The sequence below is a fragment of the Myotis yumanensis genome, unplaced genomic scaffold (genome assembly GCF_028538775.1).
Source record: "Myotis yumanensis isolate MYYU_CA2020_CCGP unplaced genomic scaffold, mMyoYum1.0.hap1 SCAF_1, whole genome shotgun sequence".
NCBI lineage: Eukaryota > Metazoa > Chordata > Mammalia > Chiroptera > Vespertilionidae > Myotis > Myotis yumanensis.
Genome location: NW_027223752.1, coordinates 128,732,749 through 128,758,639, shown reverse-complemented (window position 1 = coordinate 128,758,639; position 25,891 = coordinate 128,732,749). Strand labels below are relative to the sequence as shown.

At 35.1% G+C, this 25,891-nt stretch overlaps 1 protein-coding gene and 1 pseudogene across 2 annotated transcripts in view; both read left to right on the top strand.

Annotated features, from left to right (window-relative positions):
* The window catches only part of LRFN5 (leucine rich repeat and fibronectin type III domain containing 5), a 295,655-nt gene that overhangs the window by 24,405 nt on the left and 245,359 nt on the right, over positions 1 to 25,891 (top strand). The window lies entirely within an intron of this gene.
* Positions 17,657 to 18,950, top strand: LOC139013956 (small ribosomal subunit protein eS1 pseudogene; annotated as a pseudogene).

Here is a 25,891-nt window from a genome sequence, read left to right as displayed (position 1 = left end):
TGCAGGTTTGATTCCCGCCTGGTCAGGGTGCTTGCAGGAAGCTATCTCTCTCACATTGATTTATCTCTCTCTCTCTCCCTCCCTCCTTTCCTTTCTCTCTGAAAATCAATGGAAAAATATCTTCAGGTGAGAATTAACAACAAAAAAATAATAAATTCTTTTTTTTAGAATCTTAATTTAATTTGAAAATAATACTGTTTCCTGATTTCCTTCAATGTATTAAACAAGCAAAACAAACAAACAAAAAAAACACAAAACACAAGGATACAAGAGGCTCTGCTCTGAGACCAGTTTAGAAAATTAATAATGTGAAAACAAGTACTACTAAATTCCACATTAAAAGATATAAAAGTTTCATTTGGATTTTGTACAGAAGAATGAAGCTAAACTTTTGAAAACTAATCTCATATTTAACAAAATACAACTATGTATGTTTTAGAGCAAGAGAAACACTTAAATTTTACCATTCCTGTGCACATTTTCAAATAATATTGACCAATATCATAAAAGTATACTTTTTAATTCACATTTTAACTTTTGTAGCAAAATTCTAAGGAATTCAATTTTTAAAATGTATTTTCCACTTCTTATTGAGATACAATTTCCTTACTATATAAATCACCCTTTTAAAGGCTACAATTTGTAGTTTTTAGTATACTTACCAATATCTAATTCCAGAACTTTTTCTTCTTCCCCCAAAGAAATTCCATATTCATTGGCCACCACTCCCTATATCTACTTCTCAGGGGGTTAATATTTCTTTGGGGGGAGAAGGAACCAAGGAAAAGAAAAATAAAATGCACACAAAAACAAACACACACACACAAATTAGAGCTTTTTTTTCAAGACAACATTTTTCCCAAGGGCCTTTCTTTATCTTTTAGGTAAGTAAACCAATATCTTTTGAAGCATTCTTGCAGATTTTTTTTCATTTATAAGGTGGTTTCATTCTGCCGGATCCTCATTTGTCAGTAGCCATGCATTTGATTCTAGAAGTTATTGGACATCATTTTCATTGACTTCGTGAAATCCCAATTTTTATAGATGAAATAGAAGTTCTACTTAGATATACATTTGTAATGCAAAAGTTATGGTAAAAATGTTGACAACATCATCAAAGGTATCTCTAGATTGATCTATCTGATCACCTATACTGGTATTAAGTGGAGGGATATTTGAATGCAGTTAATTATGTAAGTTCATTAGTGACTATTTGTAGTGCCCCTTTTGCTGCTTTTTAAACAGTCTTATAATTTCAGAGACTTGAGTAAAGAATACTAGGTTAAAACCCCTTTGTATATCACGCAAGATTTTATAGATTTTTTACCCTCTTGAAATAAACTTTTTTCCATTTATGCAGTTGGTAATTGTGAATATTGAATAATAGAAATTAATTTTACTTATGGCTGATAAGAAAATTTGTATTTTCTCAATATTTTCCATTCAAGGTTTTAGTGGCACTTAACTGCTAGCATATCTGTGAAAAGCCATGGCCAGCGTGGCTTTCGGGTTCAAAGGCTTGGAGAAAAAGCTGATGTGCAAATTGACACACAAGACAGGAAATATTAATTTGAAAATCTGGGGGGAAGCCAAGAAAAGCTTAACTGTAGTAGTCAAGTTCCACTGAGTCTCAGTTCCTAGCTGCTTTTATTTACTAGAATACACAATAGCCTTTTAGGAATGCAAACAGACATATCAATGGTAATGTTTAGTAAACAGTAAGATTATCAGATTTTGGGGGAGTTTGCTTTAGGCCATGGAGTCAGCAGTAGGTAATAAAATGCAAATATTCACCCTGTGAATATCAAAGCCCAAACTCAGCCTTCTGGGGGACTTCTCCCATTTATATTAATTACTGTTGATCTTGGTTTCCAGCACATATCAAAGCTGCTGAGTTAAAATTTGTTGTTGCACAGAGGCCTATGTACTATGAAGACCACTCTGTCAAGGTGAAGCTATCTGGTCTCTCAACTGTGAGTTCCAGAATTTTGACTATAATTTTAAGTTCCTTTTTACCCCTTATTTCTCCTTAACAATTTCTCTTTTTCTTTTTTTCTCACTGAGGTGTCAGTGAAACCATCTATCAGACTGGGTTTTTTTAAAAAAGTTCTTCTCTCTAAGCTGGTCCTCTTTTTCTGTTGTGAAGTTCTGCATTTTTAGTTGATTCATTCACTCAACAAATATTTATTGATAAGATTCTTCATGAATAGTAATAGTGGCCAGAAATAGTGATAGGATCTAAAGATTCAATAGTAAATGAGATAGGATTGTTGGCCTTGTTGAATGCATAAAGTAGCAGGGAGATAAATACTTAGGAATTTATGGGTTCAATTTGTTGTGACCAATTATGTGTCTGGTATTGGTATTAGCAGTAAATATATAGAGTCCCATTACATATCTGAGGACTGTTATAGCACAGGAAGCCCCGTGTGCTCTGGGACCATGTAAGCTGGGATCCCATCCATCAGGCTCACTTTCTCCTGTCACCCCATGCTCCATGGATGAATGGTGGTGCATATTGGACTAGTTTGTTATATCTGGGCTATTGTTCTGATTCTTGTACATTCTCATTTAGTCTGTAAACTATTAAAATTCAAATGTTAAGGTAGATTCATCACCAGATAGTTATTTAAAAGATATTTACATATATGTGTATACGTATATATATATATAAATGTGTATGTATTTATTATATAAAGAAGTGGAAAGTGCAATTATTTCCATATCTGCAAAAAATATTTTTGCAGTTATTCTATGAGGCCTGAGGATTTTTCTATGTTTCTTTCTATTTTGGATAATATAGACTGTTCTGCCTTGAGTGCTGGACTGAAAATTTACTTGAAGAATATTTCCTGTTAATAAAAAATGTATTGCTGTATGGTTTCTTGTATTACACTATCAGATAATTTATTCAACACAAGGAGCCTGAATTTTATTGTTCAGTCAGCTTTGTGTGTTCACTTATTTGTATGCTACGCTTCCTTGCTGCTTTTATGGCCTTGAAATAATTTTCTGTTACTTATTTGTAAAATAATTCTATCGTTTTACTTCAACTCACTTTCTTCAACACACCCACATATTAAAAGCTTCATGCATATTATGTAGGTTAGACAAATACCATTATTTTTCTCTGAATGCAATTTCGTAATTGGGTAGTCAGTACAGCAGGCACAAAATTTTGTCCAAGCATTACTAAGCTGTCTATAGTTCTTTAGACATACTAACTTATTTATGTCATGTTTCTGTGTCTTAGATTCTGTTCTTCCTTCTTCCTAAATATTTCTCATCATCCTCAAATTACTTATTTAAGATGATTTCCAAAATCTCCTTTTGAAGAAGGCTTCTCTGATACCCCAAAATTGAGGTTATTGTCACACACCTTTGTTCCTATACCAGAACTCCCCTCATATCATATACTAGTAGACCCTAGATGGGTTCTGGAGGTTAGAGTGGGGGCCATTTTTATATTTCTGCATGAGGTGCTGATTTGGTCTAAGATCTTTGGGCAGATGTTTTTCTAAGAAATTTACAGTTTTACCTAGTGGCCATTCTGAATTGAGCATTCTTTCATCACAGCATTTATACCTTGTAATTAAATAATTTGCTTATCTTTCTCTCTATAGATATTAGGTTCTAATATCTTTGAGGGCATGAAATATTTAGCCTATTTTTAATATTTCTTAATCCAAGTGACTAGAATAGTATTTGAAATTATTGAAATGAATTACCAAATTATTGAAATGAAGCACGCATTTATGTGTAATAGCAATACTGGTGAAATAAAACATAGGCCACAGTTTTCTCAGATATTTTCCTTGAGCTTGTTTTGATAATAAGCTAAAAATGTTCTCCTTAACAATTTCTCACTTTTTTTTTCCTCATGAAGGTTTCAGTGAAACCTTTTATTTTAACTTAATAAGTCATTTATTTTAAACCATTTAATGTAATTAATTTATTGGGACACATTGGTTAAAATTATATGTTTCACTTGAAATTATACGTATCAAGTGTACAATTCTATGATACATCATCTCTGTAGAATAAACTTGAAAACTTTTTCTCAATAAAGAAATACTGGCAAGAACTAGGAATTACCTATACACATATCTTGAATAAAGTTAAGAATTTCCTCTTGAGTTAAATCAGTTTAAAGCAATGACTTTTTTTCAAATATTCAATTAAATTTCTGAATTGGCTGTTGGGTCTTGTAAATTTGGTAAATACTGCAAATGTTTAAAATTTCAAAATTATCATTTGACTTCTTGATCTTTTCCTGGGGTTTCTGAAGGCTGTTTCTGGGAAAATCATGGCTTTAAGAATGGATTGCTTTCTTATAGGCTTCCATTTGTTTAATCAGTCCATATTATTTTCTCAAGACCCAGAAATTTGTATTCCATGTTGTATATTATACATAGTTTTAATTTCCACTTATTTTCTGCTAGTTCAGATGTACAGTAATAAGACAGTGATAATATTCTCATTTTTTGACAGCATTACTATTTTACATCATATACTTTTGAGGTGACATAAGCAGAAAAAGATACTTTTCTTTTGTAATAGGATATCTTTTTAAAAAAATATATTTTTATTTATCTCAGTGAGGAAGGGAGAGGGAGAGATAGAAGCATCAATGATGAGAGAGAATTATTGACTGGCTGCCTCCTGCACGCCCCCTGCTGGGGATCAAACCCACAACCCAGGCATGTGCCCTTGACCAGAATCGAACTCCGGACCTTTCAGTCCACAGGGTGATGCTCTGTTCACTGAGCCAAACTGGCTAGGGCTGTAATAGGATATCTTAATCTTATAAGACATTAACCCATTTCAATCATTGGTCATATATTTTTTTCTACTCAGTTTTTTGGTCATTTAATAAAGTCTTTTCTATCAATTACATATATTTTATTTTCTTGGGATTTTTCTATATATGTGTTAGTTCTTTACCATTTTGCTTCTATATCTTCTATAATAAAGGTCTTTACTTTTAATTTAGTGACCTTACTTGAAAAACTTACAAATTAAAATCTGAAAGTCTTTTCTGATTTATCCGATGTTAGGGTGAATAAGGTTGGAATGGCCTATAGAAAGCGCTGGCGTCTCTATTTATAGACTTCGGCCTCTCTATTTATAGACTTCCCTCTTTAATCCATACTGTATATTCCTGCAAGAAAAACCTTCCTAAAGAGCTCCAGTCATGTTATTTCCCTACTCAAAAACCTCCAGAGATTCACCATTGCTTATTAAATTAGATTCAAGCCCGCTCTCTGACATTCATGGCCCTCCAAACCCCAATAAGACCCAGTCTCTTCCCTGAACTATGACTATTCCTCTGCTCACACTGCGTACAACAATAAAACAGAAGTATTTGCTTGTACAGATTCTACTCTTTTTTTTTCTCACTCTGTGTATTTTCTTGGGCTTGCTCTTCCTGCAACACTTGCTCTTATATCATTTCTGATTGTTCAAATTCTACTGATTCTTCAGAACCCATTTCAGAAATCCATGTTTGTAAGAAGTCTCTCCTGATATACTTATTCTGTCAGGTATTAGTTAAGGGCAAGTGAATGAGAAAGTTAAAATTCCTATTATTAAGGTCTTATTTTTAGGCAGGTGTAACAGACCATAAACAAATAAACAAATAAGTATATACATATTAAGTGAAATGGATATGCAGGAAAATATTGAAGGTTCCATATGGGGTGTGGAGTTTCAGAGAGAGGGCTGATTTATATATTGAGGGTGATCGGGAATATGTTCTTTCAGATGAGGGGACATTTTCAAAGACATCTAGAGAATAAGTCATGAAGATTTCTAGGAGAAGAATAGAGACTGTGGGAAGAGTGACTTCAAGACTTCTAGGGCAGCAGCAAGCCTGGTATATTTACACAATAGCCAAGAGGCTAAAGAGGAGTGAGCAGGGGTGTCACTACAGAGATTAGAAAGAAGTAAGCCCTGTGGGGCAGCCAAAGGCCTTTGACTTTCAATATGTAAGATATAGGAAAGCCAGGGAGGGTTCTGAGCAGGGATGTGACCACTCTGGCCACTGCCCTTGAATAGACAGATGGGACACAGAGGGAAAATAGGGGAACACAATGGCTATTTTGATCAAGGTCTGATGGTGGCTTGAACCATGGATTTGGTGTAGGGAGTATCCAGAAATCCCAAAGAAAAAGATGAGAAGCATTTTGAAGAATCTTCAACTTCAAAGCGACCATTATTTTTTTTTAAAAAAAAACAGTAATATTATGTGCCAGGTTGTTTACTAAGCTCTTTACTTCCATTATCCATATTTAAACTTCAAAACAACTCTGTAAAGTATAGGTATTATTATTGTTACATTTTATAACATGTAGCACTTGGAAAATGGAGAAATTGAATTATAAGAAAATATGTGTCTATCTTCCTGTATTCTTAGAGAAGGAAAAAAATGGTCAGGAATAAATACATAAGAATGTTAATAGTGGTGTAGAATGTTAATAGTAGAAAAATTGATAATTCTGTCTTTATATTTATCTCCCTCTTTTTAAAGAATAAATGCTGGTTTTCTTTTGCTTATTTAAAAATTTTTAGAACTCTAAGAGTATTGCTTTTATAATCTGATAAACATTAAATGTGAAAATTATGAAATCTAACCCAATTTACTGAACTTTTCTTATTTTATAGTTGATAAAGTATGCAATTTCTGTTCAGGCTTGGTTTCAAATTTTATCACTTTGGGCAAATAATGTAGCCTCGCTGAACCACAGTGCCTATCTGTAAATGAAAGCTAATAATCCCAAGGTTTCAGGCTTGTCAGGACATAAGTGGATAACAAAATGATGGTCATAGGCACAATGCCTGAGGTGAGTGTTTTTAAGTAGGTTTCAATAATTACAAATAATTAGTTAAGGATCCCTTTAGATATTGGCTGAGCATGTGCCGGAATTGTTTAGTGAAAAATTTCACTCATGTTAGTTGCAAACAAGTTTGATGTCCATGTTGGTTCTTCTGCATTCAGGTTTTAGGGTCAGGTCCAATTCCATCAAAATTATTGCAATTATAACATTATATGTGGCACTGTTATGAGTGTCCATTAAGATATTCTTTTTTTCACTTACATTTTTAAAAACAGCAGGCAAAAATATTCCCCTCAGTTTTTTCAGTGTTGCCCTGTATAGCTAAGAAATTTAAAAAGTCATAAAATAAAAACTATAAAAAGTAGGTGTGTGCCCCCTTAAAGTAATGACCTAGACTCCCATCTTCCTAATCCATATGCTGTATTATGTATGCCTAGCACTCCAAATGAATTGCATGCTATTCTTTTGCTCTGAGCCCTATACCCTTCATTTAGAGATCTGTTTTTGTTTGTTTGTTTGTTTTGTTTTGTTTTTAAATATAAATTGGGTTGCATAGGGATAAAGGAAAATTGCAGCCTGTGTCTAAGGGCTGAGCTCAAAAAGCACAGGAGCTGCTAGATTTACATTTTTAAGGATCCAGGGATTTGATCCCATTTTCCACAACTTTTTTTTAAAATATATTTTTATTGATTTCAGAGAGGAAGGGAGAGGGAGAGAGAGATAGAAACATCATTGATGAGAGAGAATCATTGATTGGCTGCCTCTTGCCTCTGGTTACTATATGAAGAAATTACTAGCAGAAATTTAAATTTTTTTCTCAAATTTAAACTCACCTTAGGGAATCTTTCAAGATTTTGCTTCAAATTCAAGTTCTATTCTCCATTTGCATCTCTGGATTTAAGATACATTGTTTCCTTATCCCCAGACTTATGCTTGCCTCTGAGAGCAACACCAGACTCTGTGCTGTCCCACTTTGTGTCTAGACTGGCTCCACCCACAAGGCAGCTCTGACACCCTTAATATATGCTCACATATGAGAACAACCTATTCTTGTGAGTAGTAAGTCCCTGATTTCTTTGCTTATCTCATAGAAATGGGTAACCCTGAGGACTTAAAATCTTTGCTGTTACTAGTGAAGACTTTTAAGTGCTAATATATATCCTTGTTATACTAGATACAACTTGTTCCTCATAATTAGCATGGTAAGGAGTTACAAACCAACATTGGCCCTACCAAGAACTGTCAGATTCTTCTTAGAAGGCAGTAGGGGTATCTGTGGAGTGTTAATAGCCAACTCTACACTTGATAGGAGGTCGCTATCCCCAGAAATTACGGAAAGAAATCCCCCACATTGTTGCTTAAGTATATTTTTGATGGATTCAATGATGAGAGCCATTTAGTGAAGAATAATATACTGTAAATAACATTTCATATAATATTATAATTGCTTTCTCTTGCTAAATGAGAAAAAGACATTTAAAAATATGTGACTTACCAACTTCAAGTTTGCTATTCTTGCAGCATTCTAAATGAATTCTCTTCACTAAAATTTATATTCTACATGAGGAAGTTCCTAGTTCTTAAAAATAAATTTCAACCAACCTCAGTTTTTTAAGTGTCAGTTTTAAAATTAAGATAACCAAGATTATATAAGATATGCAGTTCTTATAACATAAGCTAAATTATATGATGTTATCTAAACAACTATAAATATAAATTTTATGAAGCTTAGAAGTAATGATATTTAAATATGTTAACATATATATTTTTATTAAAACCTTTGAAACATACCTCTGAAACTACATCTTTATGAATAAAATAGATGTAGTATTTTAAATACAGGCAAAATATTAATTTATATTTGTATATCTTATCTCTTTGTTGTTTCCTAGAAAGCTTTTCTTTCAGGTTATTGTTTACAGAAATGCTCTTAGGGTAGAAAGGAAGGTGTCATTGTCTTTACAGTACAGATAAGATATTTCTTCAATAAAACATACCTTAAAAGTGACAGAAATGGATCTAGAGCCTTCTGACTCCTAGTATTGCTTTGCCTCTGTTGAAATAATAAAATGATATTTTTCCTCTAAAGACAGAGCACATGCACTATCCGTTCAATAGGTAGAATCCATTATGTTCCTCTGAGGACTATTTTGGTAGGCACCAGGAATGCAAAGTAAGTCAGACAGCCTTGGCCCTCAAAGGATGGATGTTCTGGTAAATGCTTTTTATAGACTATTCTATAACCAAACTGGATCTCACAGGCACAAATAAATAAGCTCTTGCTCCTTTAGCAAACATGATGCAGTCTTATCTTTTCTCCTACAATGTTATTAATTGAGCAAGGGGGAGCTCATGAATCCAGACCCACTATCTTATTCTGTAAGATTGGGTGGTTGCCCTCTGTAGAAACGGTATTCTCCAAGGAACTGGGAACCCAGATTCTTTCTTTGCATCTCATACTAACTTGTTGAACAATTTTTAAAAATATCATTTAACTTTCCAGTCCTGGTTTTTTGTGTGTTTTTTTTTCATTTATAAAATAATCATCATAACACTTGGCCCACCTAACTTGCAGGACTGATGTGAGGAAAAATACAATACTTCATAGGTAAAATTGAAATTAAAAAATGTAGGAAGACTGAACAAATACAGGGTAGTAATGTCTGATTCTGGTTACTATATGAAGAAATTACTAGCAGATAACTGCAGTCATAATAAAAACTACCACACTGACCGTATCCAGTTAGTGCTCTCGCCACTGGGAACAGAGGTGAAAAGTAAACCTAGATAATGGAAATGTCAGAGGTGAAAACATGTAATCGTCACACTGAAGACCCTGACATTCCAAGTGAGCTTTGTCAGAAGTCTTAGAGGCTGAGGGAGATTGGAATACCGTTTTTCCTTTACCTTAAGCTCTTAATAGAAAGGCACACTTATTTTAATGCCAAACCAAGTGGGAATAAGTTATTGTTAGAAACGGATGATAAATCCAACATTTCAAGACAGTAAGGGACATCAAAGCACTATGTTTGTATTCAGTTATACACTAAAGGAAAGGCAGTGTTTTTCGATAAGCAAATTGAGAATGTATTTCCACCCTCTGATTGTTTCCATCATGGCCTGTATTCTATCATATTTTACTTATGATTACATCTGTGAAGGAGCGACATGAAGGAAGGATGAGGACACTGGAGACAGAGTCATGTGGAACACTCATGAAAAATTCAATGCCCTTGCATTCTCCAAAGTAAGCCAGTTTATGCTTTATTAAATTTATATATCATAGTCACTGATTAACCTTTATTTGGGTATTATAATTAGATAAATCTGAATTTTGCATCAAAGCTGTTGTACAGCATCTGCCACATGGAACAGACAAATACTATCAAGTTAAAAGATCGTCCAAGAAGTTTCTTCCTCAGATTTCATCGTCCTTATCTCCTATTTCACAGCTCTGTGTTGCATACATCTAGGATTCTCTAACTAAATGGCCTATTTTTATCTCTGGTTGCTATATCAGCAAAAGACGAAAAATCTCAGGTCTAAGTAGAATACTCAGGGCATTGCCTTAGGAACTGTATCTGAATCCCCTGCTGTTAGAATTTCAAGGATGGGTATTTGAAGAAATGGCACAAAGAACCTTATGTTTTTCAAAGGAATAGGATGGCTGCATAGACAGACTATAAAAACCCCACTCTCTCTCAAGTGCAAATTACATGAACTATGAGCAGATATCCCCCTCTTAATGTAAAACCTCAGCACAGTAATTCGAGACGTATTTGATTGTTCCTGGAGACAGGATGAGTTCTTTGGAGGGCATTTGAAAACATTATTCCAAAGGTCTATAAAGAACATTGAATGGGTCATATGAAATATTAACTATACATTCAAGTAAGATACAAGAACACTCTAGAGAAATAGGAATGCATTTGATTGTGGGTTTTAATAAATGGATGGAAAAAGTAAATTCATATTTTTTTTCACCATCATTGAGAAATATGACTTGTACCATTTTTGATTTTTTGTTGATTGGTTGGGAAGAGTGATATTTTGGTTAATTTTAATCACAAGTTTTAGCTATTTTGTGATAATATCTTTTTCAATGTTCCAAAATAATATACCACAGTAATTAAAATTACTGTTTTCTCTTTCCATGTAAACATCAGCACTTTTGGCATGAAATGGCTTTTCTGTGCATTTTTATACAGATATTTTTACTTTGCTCAGGAAGAAAACATGAAACTCAACATCCAACTGCTCTTTATATTCCACAAATATAATAGCAGAGTGAAAATTACCAGATCCATGGTGTCCCAAATCAGATATTCATATGGTTCCTTGTGGTTTGATAATGGCTTTATAATATAGATTTAAAAGATGTTTGAAAGGTGTGGGATAATTTTATTACTCTGAAATATCAGAAGTTGAAAATTTGAAACATTACTGCAGTCCTTATAAGTCAAGCAATTTCCCTTTGTTTTTGTAGTGTAACGTATTTTCCCTTATTGAAAACAAGTGCATCAGCATAAAAGCCTCTTGAGCAAGAAAAATGTATATTGATCACTGTAAGTGCATTTCTGTAATACCCTGAAGTTATTGAAGTTGACCCTAAACCACACTGTATTTCTGACAATAGATTCTTTTCATGTGTTGCTATTTATTGATTTATAGTTTAATAGGGATGCACAAATAATTTTATTGCAAAAAACACATGTAAGACCATGTCTTAATATTGAATTTGTTTGTAGCATTAGGAAAACACCACAAGCATTATACTCAGAATAAGAGTTCTCAGATTACTCACCAAAGCTTTTACAACACTTTCGTCCTCCGACAATGTGCTGAAATAGATATGTGTGCTGAATCATCTGCATTACGACAAAGTACACTTGGCTAGAGAACATGTAGGGAAAATAGATTCTGGAGAGGAAGGCTATTTGTGTTATAACCTGAATTCTAGTTTCTCTCAGACTTACCATATCATTTCTTGGCACTTCACATTTTCCATTTGGAAAAAGGTGATAACATTAGCCTTCATGTAGCTCAATGGATGTTCGAGAAATAGCTGAGGCAGCGTATATGAATAGCTCACAGAGCTTTGAAAGAAAGTTGCTATGCAGATTCAGGTAAGGTGTACGTCAAAGCTACTGGCAAAGGCAGGTGCTTCTTCATTGATATTTAGTTTCTTCCATTCTAAGGTAAAAGCAGGCTGTCTGCCAAAAGACATGGAGTACCATGAAGAACTGGCATCGATTGCAGGAGTTTAGCTCTGTCTCCCATTTCTGCATTCTCGATGATTAGGCTTAAATAATGACCGCCACGATGGATTGATAGAAAGATCATTTGCTGCATGATTCATAGCCCCCTCTTCCCCACTGGCTACTTATAAACTGTCTTTTCTTTTTCCTTCTTTCTTTTTTATCTTTAATACCTTAAACTCTGGGTTTAAAGGCTGATGAAGATGTTCTATTGTCTTACACAGAATTGTGCATAATATAATGCAGGTGTTTGAATATTAGAGAAACATAATTAGCTGAATTAAACCACCAGTCATTTAAATGCAAATGATTTGTTATACCTCTATGCTGTTACAGCATTTTCACAATTTATACCAGATCTTTTAGTGAAAGTAATAAAGATGAATTAAGAGCCTTATGTAATCAGTATGAGGTGGTCACACTAAATGCAATATTAAAAATACATCTTAACTAATTTATAACTCAGGACAAAAATCTAGTGCTTAGGGAAATCATAACTATTTTTGACTCCCCAAAAGCTAACTTAGGATTACATGGGTATGGATTTTGTAATTTCTTCATAAAATAAAGCAAGAGAAAAATGATATCTATATGAATTTTTAAAAATTCTTAATTTTGTTGTATTTTTCAGTAAATTAAGTTGGCCAAACAGAAAGTAAACAATTGAAGCCATTGGACTATTTAATACATATTAGTGCAATTAAAAATAGATAGATAGATAGATAGATACAATATCTTGTGAGAATATTGAAATAGAAAAATATTTTAGAATTAAATCCTGACAGGGATATTTTTGAAACTAAAATACCTCCCCCAACCCATTCAACTGCTCCACCCCAAACTATCTATGTATGTTAGTTTCCAAATAGTCTAATGTATTTGAAAGCCAACTTCTTTGCATCATTGGGTTGATTCAAAGTCCTGGTTCTATCTTCAGTAGCTCCCCACTATATACTAAAAAAAGGTAAAATCAGTAGTTACTTTGTGTTTTTTATAGACTTCTCTAGGCACAATCTCTGCCTCCCCTTTGAGTCTCTCTCTCTCTCTCTTTTTTTCTCTCTCTCTCTCTCTCTCTCACACACACACACACACACACACACACACAAATTTTTCTGCTTAAGCTAATTTATTGTTATTTCCATATGTCCTTTAATCCTCTGATTTACATGCTCTGGTGTTTCATTTTCCATACACAGTGTCTGGGCTCAGGTTTTCCCCTGCATGCAACACTCCCCTCCTAATCTCTGTCAGTTTCAAAGTGAATTCTTCCATGAAGACACCAAAACCAACATTTCCCTCCTTGGAACCACTGTTGCAAACCACAGTTTAGCAAATCGCCCTATGTAACATGTGGTGATATAAAAATAAATTACTAATGTGGAAAATTGAAATGAGAGGTAATTAGAATACTCTTCTTGTTTGAAGTCACTGTTGAAAGTAGTGTTTTGTTTCTGATACTATTCAGTTGGCTGCTTTATTTTTGCAAACCTCTGAGGGTTTTAGAATTAACAAATACTCTGAAATCCTAAAAGTCCTATAACATGATTATAACCAATTTGATATTTCATATACTTCACATGTGCATTCCAGATTTATAGCACACTTACAGTCATTTGTATTTACAACATACAGACAGACAGATTACAAGTGCCAAATCTCTTAAATAATGTGTTGTTACCTTAGAGCAGCGGTTCTCAACCTATGGGTTGCGACCCCTTTGGCGGTCGAACGACCCTTTCACAGGGGTCACCTAAGACCATTCTGCATATCAGATATTTACATTACGATTCATAACAGTAGCAAAATGACGGTTATGAAGTAGCAACAAAAATAATGTTATGGTTGGGGTCACAACATGAGGAACTGTATTTAAAGGGCCAGAAGATTGAGAACCATTGCCTTAGAGCATATAGAAAGTAGGAAAACTATTTATGCTGCTTTCGACAACTGTTTGAGTCGGTCATGTAATAAGGCATATAGTTTCTTTGAATCTTCTTTTTAATGCTTTTATAGAATAACTAGAGGCCCAGTGCATGAAATTTGTGCATTGCGGGGGAGGGAAGGGGTCCCTCAGCCTGGCCTGCACCCTCTCAAAATCCGGGACCCCTCGGGGGATGTCCCATTGTCAGTTTAAGATCCCTCAGATCGGGCCTAAATTGGCAGATAGGCATCCCTCTCAATCCAGGATTGCTGACTCCTGACTGCTCGCCTGCCTGCCTGATCACCCTTGACTGTCTCTGCCTGCCTGATCGCCCCTAACTGCTTCTGCCTTCCTGATTGCCCCTAACTTCTCACCTGCCTCCCTGATCACTCCTAACCACTCTGCCTGCCTCCCTGATCACCCCTAACTGCCTTTGCCTGCCTGATCACCCCTAACTGCCTCTGCCTGCCTAATCACCCCTAACTGCCTCTGCCTGCCTAATCACCCCTAACTGCCTCTGCCTCCTTGATCGCCCCTAACTGCTTGCCTGCCTGCCTGATTGGCCCTAACCACTTGCTGGGGGCAGCTGGCCAGGGTTAGGGGCCATGGTCGTTCTGGTCTCTGGTCGTTCTGCCATTTCAGTATCTGGGCTTTTATTATATAGGATAATTTACAAAATATAGCTTATATTTTATAACCAGTAATTATAATATATATATAATGCGCAGTTTATAAAATAATGCGTATCCTGATATACATAGGATGCCATCAGTTTCATTACATGTCATGAGCCACATACCACACACTATAGCTGGCTGTGGTAATTACGGGTGTGTGTGTGTGTGTGTGTGTGCGTGTGTGTGAGTGTGTGTGTGTTGGTTGAGATTAAAATCGAGGATATCTGTGAACCCTGCGATGAAAAGGAGAACATGACTCATCCTAAGCAAAATATATAAGGATGTTTCCATCAGCATGTGCTTTCAGTTCTTCCCCTACTTCTTCCAACTTTGAGTCACTCTATTATTTGAGAGTTTAATTCGCAAACATTGAGGACCAGAACAGATGGATGTTGAAATCCTGGGAGAATCTTGGCTCTAGGCGCAGGTTTTTCTTTCACAAAGACATTAAGATCAGATAATCTTAAAATGAGATGGGAAGTAAGTAATAATATTTACCTCACAGAGTGGTTGAGAAGATTAAAAGAGGTGATGTAAGTAGAGTGTAACATAATGCCTGGAAGAAAACTCTCAATGACTACTAGCAGTTATTTTTATGTGATTAATTTGATGAAGAGCTTGTTAAATGTTTTCTCCTCATATTTTAAGTCCCCCAAAATAACAATCTTGCTACTTCTATGTATTAGAATAGTTTGTGCTTAGTCAAAAGGACAGTCTCTTTAAGATTAGAACCATTTAACTACAGGTAACCTATTTCTTAAGTCTTTTCTTTTGGAGGCTAAAATCCTAAATTATTGCATCTCCTCATATGTTATGATACATCATTCAGGCTGTTCTCTGGGTATTGAGCAGATGTGTAACATTTCTCTAGACATTGAGTGCAGTATCCTTGGTGGATTGGCAAGGCAGAGTCCAGTAGAGTCATCATCTCCCCTTCCTCGTCTCCTCTGCTTATGCTGCTGATGGCTCTGTTTTCTCACTGTTTTGAGGCAGTGAACATTTCATTTTGAAAAGGCTAAGTTTTCTTGTTATATCAGGGCAGCTACACATTACATTTTGGGTGGCATCATTAAAATCAAGTTTGCAGTCAACTCAGAATCTGAAATGATTTTATCCCCTGTCTTTTTGTCTGGATGTTTTTGCCATGTTTTCTTCATAATGTATATTTGTCTTCATTTCACTCAGTATTGTTAAGTCTTAGCGAAGACGTTTCTCTTTATCCCTATAAAAATAATGTTAGCCCCCAAGACCATCTTGTCTGTTGCTGGACTAGATGCCTCTCTTTACCTGGTGAAAGCATTCAAAGGGGAAGAAGAAATGGTGCTCCCCAGACAAGGCAGAAGTCTCAGGGGACACAAACTCTCTTTTTATATCCTATTTGTTAGGATTACTTCCCCCTGTACTACATCAGGAGACATTTGCAGTAAGCATGAGCAGAAGATGAAGAAGCCGTGTATAAACACAATCCAAAAGCATTGGCAAATGAAGTGGACAGAGAAAAGGAGAAAGGGATCAGTTGGAGATGATACTATGGGTTTTGATTAAATAATGGGAGAATTATGACTTTAATAAGTGTAACAAAGTCTGGAGGATGTGGCTTGTCAAGAAGAGGAGTGAGTCTGTCCAATAGGTTTGACCATGTTGATTCTGAGTTACAACTAGGAAGTAGGGTAAAAGTGGGTGGAGGTTGTATGAAGAGCGGTGATAAAATTTAAGTAACAGGAGGAGCAATACCTGGATTCAGGGAATGTAAGAAGATTAAAAATTATATAGGCAAATAAAGTGAATACAATAATGACTAATGAGAATAATTACTAAGAAGAATTGTCCAGTTTAGTAATGTGAGATAATATATGTAAGCCCATATTAAAATTTACATCGGTATCTATATATTTTATATAATTTCATCTTTTAAAAACAGGAGTACACTTTTGAAGGTACTATACAAGCTACATTAGCATCATGCTTAGTGGGGAGTTAACAAATCCATCATTATTACAATTGAACAATACAATAATTATTTTTATTATTAATACAATTTCACAAGATTATGGAATGGAAATCACCATTATTATTTAATATTCTTGAAGTATTCAGAAAAAAAATGTAAGAAATGAAGAGTTATACCCTAGCTGGTTTGGCTCAGAATAGAGCGACAGCCTGTGAACCCAAGGGTCCTGGGTTTGATTCTGGTCAAGGGCACATGCTGGGGTTGCGGACTCGACCCCAAGTAGGGGGCATGCAGGAGGCAGCCGATCAATGATTCTCTCTCATCATTGATGTTTCTATCTCTCTCTCCCTATCCCTTCATCTCTGAAATCAATAAAAATATATTTAAAAAAAGAAATGAGCCGAAACCGGTTTGGCTCAGTGGATAGAGTGTCAGTCTGCGGACTGAAAGGTCCCAGGTTCAATTCTGGTCAAGGGCATGTACCTGGGTTGCAGGCACATCCCCAGTGGGAGATGTGCAGGAGGCAGCCGATCAATGATTCTCTCTCATCATTGATGTTTCTATCTCTCTCTCCCTATCCCTTCATCTCTGAAATCAATAAAAATATATTTAAAAAAAGAAATGAAGTTATGTTTATTATTTTCAGATTATTTTCTTAATCCAGAAATTTTCTAAATTGGTAAATATATCAGAAATACTGGGAGTTCATTATTACCAATAGAACATAAATACGTACAGTGAAGTAGCTTCCTTTTAAAAATTAGGAGTTGGAAATAAAATATATACATTATCAAACAGTAATAGATACATAATATATGCAAGGATAAGCTTAAATAGACGTAAAAGAACTTTATCAATAAAACTATAAGACTTAGCCTTTTGGCTCTCCAAACAGCACCAAGGCAGTAGGCAAGAACAAGCATTTTATAAAAAAAGACAACAAGAAGGGAGCCAAGAAAAAAGTGGTTGATCCATTTACTAAGGATGATTGATGCAATGTGAAAGCACCAGCTATGCTCAATATAAGAAATATTGGAAATGCACTAGTCACAAGAACTCAAGAAACCAAAATTCCATCTGATAGTATTAAGGGTTCTGTTTTTGAAGTGAACCTAGTTGATCTGAAGAATGATGAAGTTTCATTTAAAAAATTCAAGCTAATTACTGAGAATGTCCAGGGCAAAAAGTGCTAATTTTCATGGTATGGATGTTACCCATGACAAAATGTCCTCCATGGTCAAAAAATGGCAAAGTATGATTATAGCTCATGTTGATATCAGGAGTACCAATTTTTATTTGCTTCATCTATTCTTTGTTGAAATTATTTAAAAAAAACAAAACACTATAGGCTTGGTGCACAAATTCATGCACTGGTAGGGTCCCTCAGCTTGGCTGGCCATCGGGGCCATTCAGGCCGCCTCACCCAGTCCCGATCAGAGCTGATCAGGGCCGGCCAGCCGGGGGGGAGGAACTGCAGGAGGTTGGTTGTGGGAGCACACTGACCACCCAGCCAGCCAGGGGGAGGGAGCAGGAGGGTGTCTGTGGGAGTGCACTGACCACCAGGTGGCAGCTCCTACATTGAGCATCTGCCCCCTGGTGATCAGTGCGCGTCATAGTTACCGGTCAACTGGTCATTCGGTCGACCAGTCATAACGGTCACTTAGGCATATATATATATATATATATATATATATATATAGATAGATAGATGCAACAGTCAGATTTTGAAGGCCTCTTATGCTCAGCATCAATAGGTCCACCAAATCTGAAAGAAGATGATGGAAATCATGACCCAGGAGGTGTGGATAAATGCAAGGGAGGGTGGGTGAGTGGGAAGAGATCAACCAATGAACTTGTATGCATCTATACATAACCCATCGACACAGATAATAGGAGAGTAAAGGTCTGGAGTGGGGGGAAGGGGCAGGTTGGGAGAGGTCAATGGGAGAAAAATGGGACATATGTAATACTTTCAACAATAAAGATTTTATTTTAATTTTTAAAACATTACTTGAAAGAAGTGGTCAATAACTGATTATAGATAGCATTGGAAAAGACATAGAAAAGGCTTGATAATTTACTTATCATCTCTATGTCTCTGCTAAAAATGTCAAAATGCTGGAGAAGCCCAAGTCTGAGTTGGGAAAACTCATGGAGGTTCCTGGTGAAGGTAGAAGTTCTGAAAAAAACTACTGGAGATGAAACGGTGCTCAGGTTTAATGAGCTGATGGATATGAACCCAGTCCAAGAATCTGTTTAAAATTCGGACTTTTAATGGTGACAAAAATCCTATTTGCTATGTTTTAAAAAATTATAAGATTTAACAAGAGAAATTTTGTAAAAAGTAAATAAATGACACTAACAAGTCCCTTGGTTGAAATGCCTCAATATTGTAAAAATGTCCTTTCTTCCCAAATATTTTCTGCTTTTATTAGAATCCATCTATCTCCTACTCCCTATAAAAAGACAGCCTTTTTTGGGGGAAGACATGACCAAATAATTACCAATTTTATTTGAAGAATAAACTTTTACATTGAAAGAATAAATCAGGAAAATGATGATAAATAATAATAATAATATAAAACTTTCCTTGTCAACTTGCAACATATATTTAAAATATTGGTAAAATGATCAACAAGGAATTTAATGGGACCAAAATGTTGTTAGAGAAATAAATCAAAGCAAACATTGCAATTTACTTTTGAGGATAGAATTTTTACAATATTGAGAAAAATAGATTACTTAGTAAATAATGGAGATAATTTTGGAAAATATACTTAAAATAGTTACTCATTATCATAGATCAAAATCAACACCCAAATATTGCATTGAGCTATTAAAATAATAGAATAAAATGAGGTGAATAAATTTTACATTTTTGGTGCTCAAAGGCAAGAATCATTAGGAGAAATATTAAATTTCTTCACTATGTAAACTTTTTTTGATAAGAAAACAAAAATGTTAATAAATGATATACTGGTAAAATATTTGCAATGTAGATGAGTGACAAAGGTATAATACACCAAATATATAAATATAAATATGAAAGTAAATTAAAGTGGTGATATAAACAAATTCATTAGCAATTAAAGATGTGCCACAGTGGTACAAATCTGTGAGCAGGTGGGAGTTTCCATGAACTCTTTGTTATAGGTTCAACGATAGGCTCTTTCAAAGGGCAACTTGGTAGTATGTGGTATGTAATTTGAAGATTAGCAGTCATTTTAGTCCATAAAACCCACAGTGAGAAATTTCTCTTAAGGAAATAATTAAAAACTTACCTATATATGGATTTACAGAAGAATACTTTTATAAGAAAACCAGAAAACATTTTAAAGTATACGGTTAAGGTAAAGTACATTGCTACACACACACACACACACACACACACACACACACACAAATATGGTACCTCCATCAAATACTTAGATCAAGATGTCTATAATATGCTCTTAAGTGAATTTTTATAGGCTACATATAGTACAATTTCATTAAGAAAAAAAGAGATAGGCAGAGAGAAAGGGAAAGAGATATAATTTTAATATGTAGTGGCTGGAAGGATATACCCCAAAGTTTTATGGAAAGATACTGGGCCTATACATTATTTTCATTTTTCTTTATACTTTTTATACATAAAATAAAAATATATTAACTTGCATTTGGAAAAAGATAAGACTATATATAAGCATTGTCTCTTTATTTAACATGAGGACAGCAAATTCTGTGCTCAGCTCATGGAAACAGAGCAAATTGTGCAAATTATTTGCTATTACAGCACTCTCATAAATCCTCAACAAACACTTGGAGCTTCCTCGGTGGAAACTTTTAATGAGTGTTCAGGTTATGCTACCATAATGCAGAGTCACTCAGCTGGCTTGAGATAGTAATTCTCTAACTCTGGGGTTTTCTCAAAGGCTAAATCTCAAGAGTAGGGCACTCTCAAGTTGTGCTTTTGAGATGTTCCCTGAGAAAATCTGTGACATGAGCTGAAAAGATACTTTAAATGATAATCAGCCAGCTGTAATACAAAAAGATAATTGGAAGGACAAGATACAATTTTGACATTTATACTCACACAAAGAACTTGAAACAGAAAAAGAAAAGATGCATTCACCTTTTACATCTTCTAGCAGGTAGTGTAGTGCAGGCAATTCATTTAATGATTCTTTAATTTATCCATGAAGGTATATATCTGAGCAGCCTGGGAAATAGCCTTAGAATACAGCATTCTTTAGAAAGAATAAAAAGAGACATCCAAGTACTAAGATGTGTGAAGCTTAACATTTTTGTTGTAAAATAGTTAATTTAAAAAATGTAACTGAATCACTACTAAGCAAAGCATACTGTATTAGCTGGTTGTTATTCCTAGCTGTCAATTAATTTTCTAGTGCTGCCATGACAAAGTACCACAGACATGGTGACTCAAACAACAGAAATATGTTTTGTCACAATTCTAGAGGCTAGAAGTAAGGGTTGGTTTCTTCTGAGGCCTCTCTCCTTGGCTTGTAGATACACATCTCTCAACATCTTCACATGTGTGTTTATGTCCTAATCTCCTCTTCTTATAAAGACATCAGTCATATTCAATTAAGGCCCTCTCCAATAGTTTTGTTTTATTTTAATCACCTCTTTACTGACTCTATCTCCATATATAGTCACATTTTGAGGTAACAAGGGTTAGCATTTAAAAAAAGGATTTTTGGAGAATACAGCTAAATTGAGGGAATGACTGACTGACTAAAAATAAATGAATAAATCTTTAGTACTGTTCTAATTGCTTTGCTAATGTATTCAATTAAGAAATATGCTGAAAAATATTAAAATGGTATAAATTTTCTGAAAATGGGAGGTTGAAATATTTTTCATGTCATATTTTAGTGTAAGATGTTTATGAAGTTATGTCATTTCTATGATATACCCAGAGGTGCAGAAGTGTAAAAGTAAATAGAGATTCTAGAGAAAGACCCCTTAGGTTTTAGGATATATAATTATATATCATAATTTTGTTTGTTTTTATCAAGGCATAAAAAATGCTGACAAATTTGACTTAACAATTCACAGATTTGGTTATCATGTAATTATACAGTGGGCCAGGCACCATTCTGTGTATATTTTGATAACAATAAGCAAAAGAAATTGAGCCCTTTCCTTCAGAGAGTTCATACTCAAATGGGGAAGAGAGTAAATAAATGTGCAAGCCAATCAATAAAATAAGTTTAGGGTTTTTATATGCTACCAGGAAAGAATAAAATAGGAAAATATGGTAGGCAGTGACAGCTGGTGTCTACTGTAGGCAGGGAAGGCCTCTGCTGAGATGACATTTGAGTGATTTCCTTATGATGAGAAGGGCTGTCTAAGCAGAGCAGCATAAGCAAATTCCCTTTGGATGAAATGATCTTCATGGGTTTAAAGGGCAGAAGTAGGTAACCGTGAGTAAAATGAAGTGAACAAAGAAAGTGTAGGGAAAGACTGTATGCAGAGAGAGAGGCCTTCAGATTATAGAGAGATTTAGGGATTGCAGTAAAAAGTTTAGATTTTAATATAATTGTATTCTTTTGAAGATTTGAGGCGGGAGAATAACTTGGTCTCATAAACACTTAGGAAAGACCATTCTTGCTTGGAAATGAGGCAAGAGGAGGAGAAGGGAGACCAAGAGAATTGCTGCTACAGTGGTACATACACAAGGGGAAGGTGAACTTGAGAAGGGCTGGGGAAGCAGAAATGGGGAAAACTCACCATATTTGGGAAATATTTTCGAGATGTAACTGACAGAAGTGACGGGGGATTGGTTGTGTAGTGTAACAAGAAACAAATAATCCAACATGACTCAACAATATTTTGGTTTCTGTTGTTGTGTGAAAGATGGTATCATATACTGGGTAATTTTTTGGAGGGAGTATATTTGCAGGAAAAACAACAAGCTATCTTTTGTCAAGGGAAACCTGAAATAGAGAAGATGTTAAATAATTGGATATGAGTCTTATTTTTCAGGGAAGATTTCCCTCTAGGCAAGATATATAAGTTTGAAAGTTTTCAGTATATACTTTGGCTGGGTACAGAAAGAAAATATGCCCTGGCTGGTGTGGCTCAGTTAGCTGAGCATTGTCCCATGCACTGAGAGGTCTCTGGCTTGATTCCTGGTTGGGGCACGTTTGAAGCCCTGGGGAGCTAGATGAGGTTACATTGGTTGAGTACAGAAAGAAAAAAGAGGGGATTCTAGGACAGTGCTACAGACTTTTCAGGTTTGGAGGAAATGGAAGTCCCAGTAAAAAATAGCAGTCCACAAAGTAAAAAAAAATCCTCAAGAGCATAAGGTCTGGGGAACCTAGACAAATTTTCAGGAAGAAGGAATAATCTATTGTGTCAAATGCTAATGAATGGTTGAATAAAACAAGAACAGACAATCATTTGCTTTGGCAAAATGTTTTTGGTGTTCTCATTAAAAGCCATTTCATTGAACTGATGACAAAGCACTATTTGAGTACATTTAATGAAAAATGGAAGATGAAGAAATAGATATAGACAGAAGAGGGTCAAAGGGTAAACAGAAGCCTGGCTGGTATGGCTCAGTGGTTGAACATCAACCCATGAACCAAGAGGTCACAGTTAGATTCCTGGTCAGAACACATGCCTGGGTTTCAGACTGGATCCTAAATAAGGGACATGCAAGAGGCAGGCAATCAGTGATTCTCTCACATCGATGTTTCTCTCTCTCTCTTTATCTCCCCCTCCCTTTCACTCTCTCTAAAAAAATCAATGGAAAAATATCCTCAGTTGGGGATTAACAACAACAACAAAAAAGGTAAACAAAAAATATGAAATTAAAAAAGTATTAAAACACTAGAAAAGATTACAACATCACATTACTATGCCTTTAGGGGGAGGGATTTTTTGTTTTTTGTTTTTATCAAGGTATAAAAATGCTGACAAATTTGACTCTAATTTATAATAGAAAGAAAACAACAAAAACAAAGACATGTTGATCTAAAGTCATTAGATCAAAACTACTTTTCCACACCCGCTTGTATAAGAATATCCATATCACAAAAAGCCCCAAATAAGAAACAGTCCAAATGTGTATCAACTGATGAATGAATGTAAAGAGAGGAAAAAACGTCCTGGCTGGTGTGGCTCAATTAGCTGAGCATTGTCCCATGCACTGAGAGGTCTCTGGTTTGATTCCTGGTTGGGGCACATGCCTGAGTTGTGGGCTCAGTCCCCACAGGGGGTGGCTAGGAGGCAGCCAATCCATGTTTTTTTCTCTCTCTCCCTGTCCCTTCCTCTCTCTATAAGAATCAATATATTTTTAAAAAAGAAAAAAAAGCATCATATAATCACACAGATAATTGAAATATACCAAATTCCAATATCTTTAATAATTAATAAGGTATGGGTATAAATTTAAATAGACAATTGAATAATTCAATAATATTTTCAAAGAATAGCACAAACATTCTCATATTTTGGACTGACTTTAAAAATTTTTGTCTCCCTGATTTAACAGGTATCTGCATTTTAAAGTATACATCTATTGAGTGAGAATACTACTTATCATTCATCAGTGTTAAATCTTTAGGCCATTTCTCCTCTATAGGGATAATATTGTGAGTTTTAATTTAGTCTCACAGTCTATTTGATCAACTACCTCTGTAAAGTCATAAATTTTGTAAGTTTCTACAGTATGAAATGTAGCTGTGATTTCTGTATTGTATCACATTGTAGTATCATGGATACATGGTTCACTATAATTCAGACATAATTACATATAATTATTTGCCCTTTCCAACAAAATCTACCTTTTCTCATAGAAGTACAGGTTAGTGACCATTTCTGTTATTTCAGGATTCCACACTTCTTAAAAACACAGCCAAATTATTTTTCTCTAGTTACATGGTTTGAGAAATAGGGCATCTCAGTGAGATGTGTCCCACAACTGAGTCCATCTGTTCTCCATTTTAAAGTTTTTCCAAGACTCGTGAGTTACATTATAGGAAAGGAATTGTTAGCTCTCAGTCATATCACCGGGCGGGGGGGGGGGGGGGGGGGGGGCAGCCATCTCATTGGTCTGATGGCAATTAAAATACTATTTGTGTACATTTAATGATAACCACCCCCTCATACACACCCACATACACTAAAAAAATAAAAGCGGAAGGTGAAGAAGTAGATACAGACATGATAGACACCTTGGATGACTTTTACTACAGTAGGGAAATGGGAACCCACTGGAAATTCTAGAGAATTATGCTTATGGGTGGGTGTCTGTGGATATTGGTTATATTAGGTGATATTAAATTATTCAGTAAAGAAGGAACTGATAATGAGGAGAGAGAGAGAGATAGAGAGAGAGAGAGTGAGAGAGAGATCCAGAACATGGATACATGGATAGAGAGTTTGGCTTCAGATAGGAGTAGAAGCATTTCTTCCATGGTAACTTGATGGAAGACAGATTATGGAGCTACAGATGTGGGTGACCCGGAAGAATTAATGGTGGGCAAATTAAATAATCTTTATTTCATTGCATTTATTGTCTTTATGAATTATCAGTGACATCATCAGCTGGGGGTGATGAGATAAAAAGGTCTAGGGAACTTGAGAAACAAAAGGCATTGTGAAAGTCACCTTGAAGAGGGGTATGTGAATTTACTGTGGAAGTGTAGTAGTAGTAGGGCAATCAGGCATTGTTAAAGCACTCCTTGTGTTGTTATAAACTTGTGATGGTACTGCTGAGTGAACTAGTCATTTTTAGCTGCTGGGTTCAGCTTTTTCCTTTTATTATTGAAGTGTAACTTACATAAGATTATATTAGTTTCAGATGTATAATGTAGTGACTTGATATTTTTATATATTGCAAAATGATCACCATAATAAGTCCAGTTAACATCCTTCACCATGCACAGGTACAATTTTTTTTTTTTTTTTGAGATGAGGACTTTCAAGATCTACTCTTCTAGCTACATTCAAATATGCAAGGCAGTGTTATTAACTATAGTAATAATGCTGTCATTACTTCTTCAAGACTTACTCATTTTATAACGGAAAATTTGTACCTTTGACCCCCTTTACCCATTTTACCCTTCCCCACACCCTGCCTCAGGCAACCACCAATCTGTTCTCTATATCTGGGAGGTCAGTTTGTTCTTTTGTTTTTCTTTTTGTTTTTTTTTAATTCTAATTATAGATGAGATAATACAGTATTTATCTTTTTCCATCTGACTTATTTCATCTAGCATAATTCCATTAAGGTC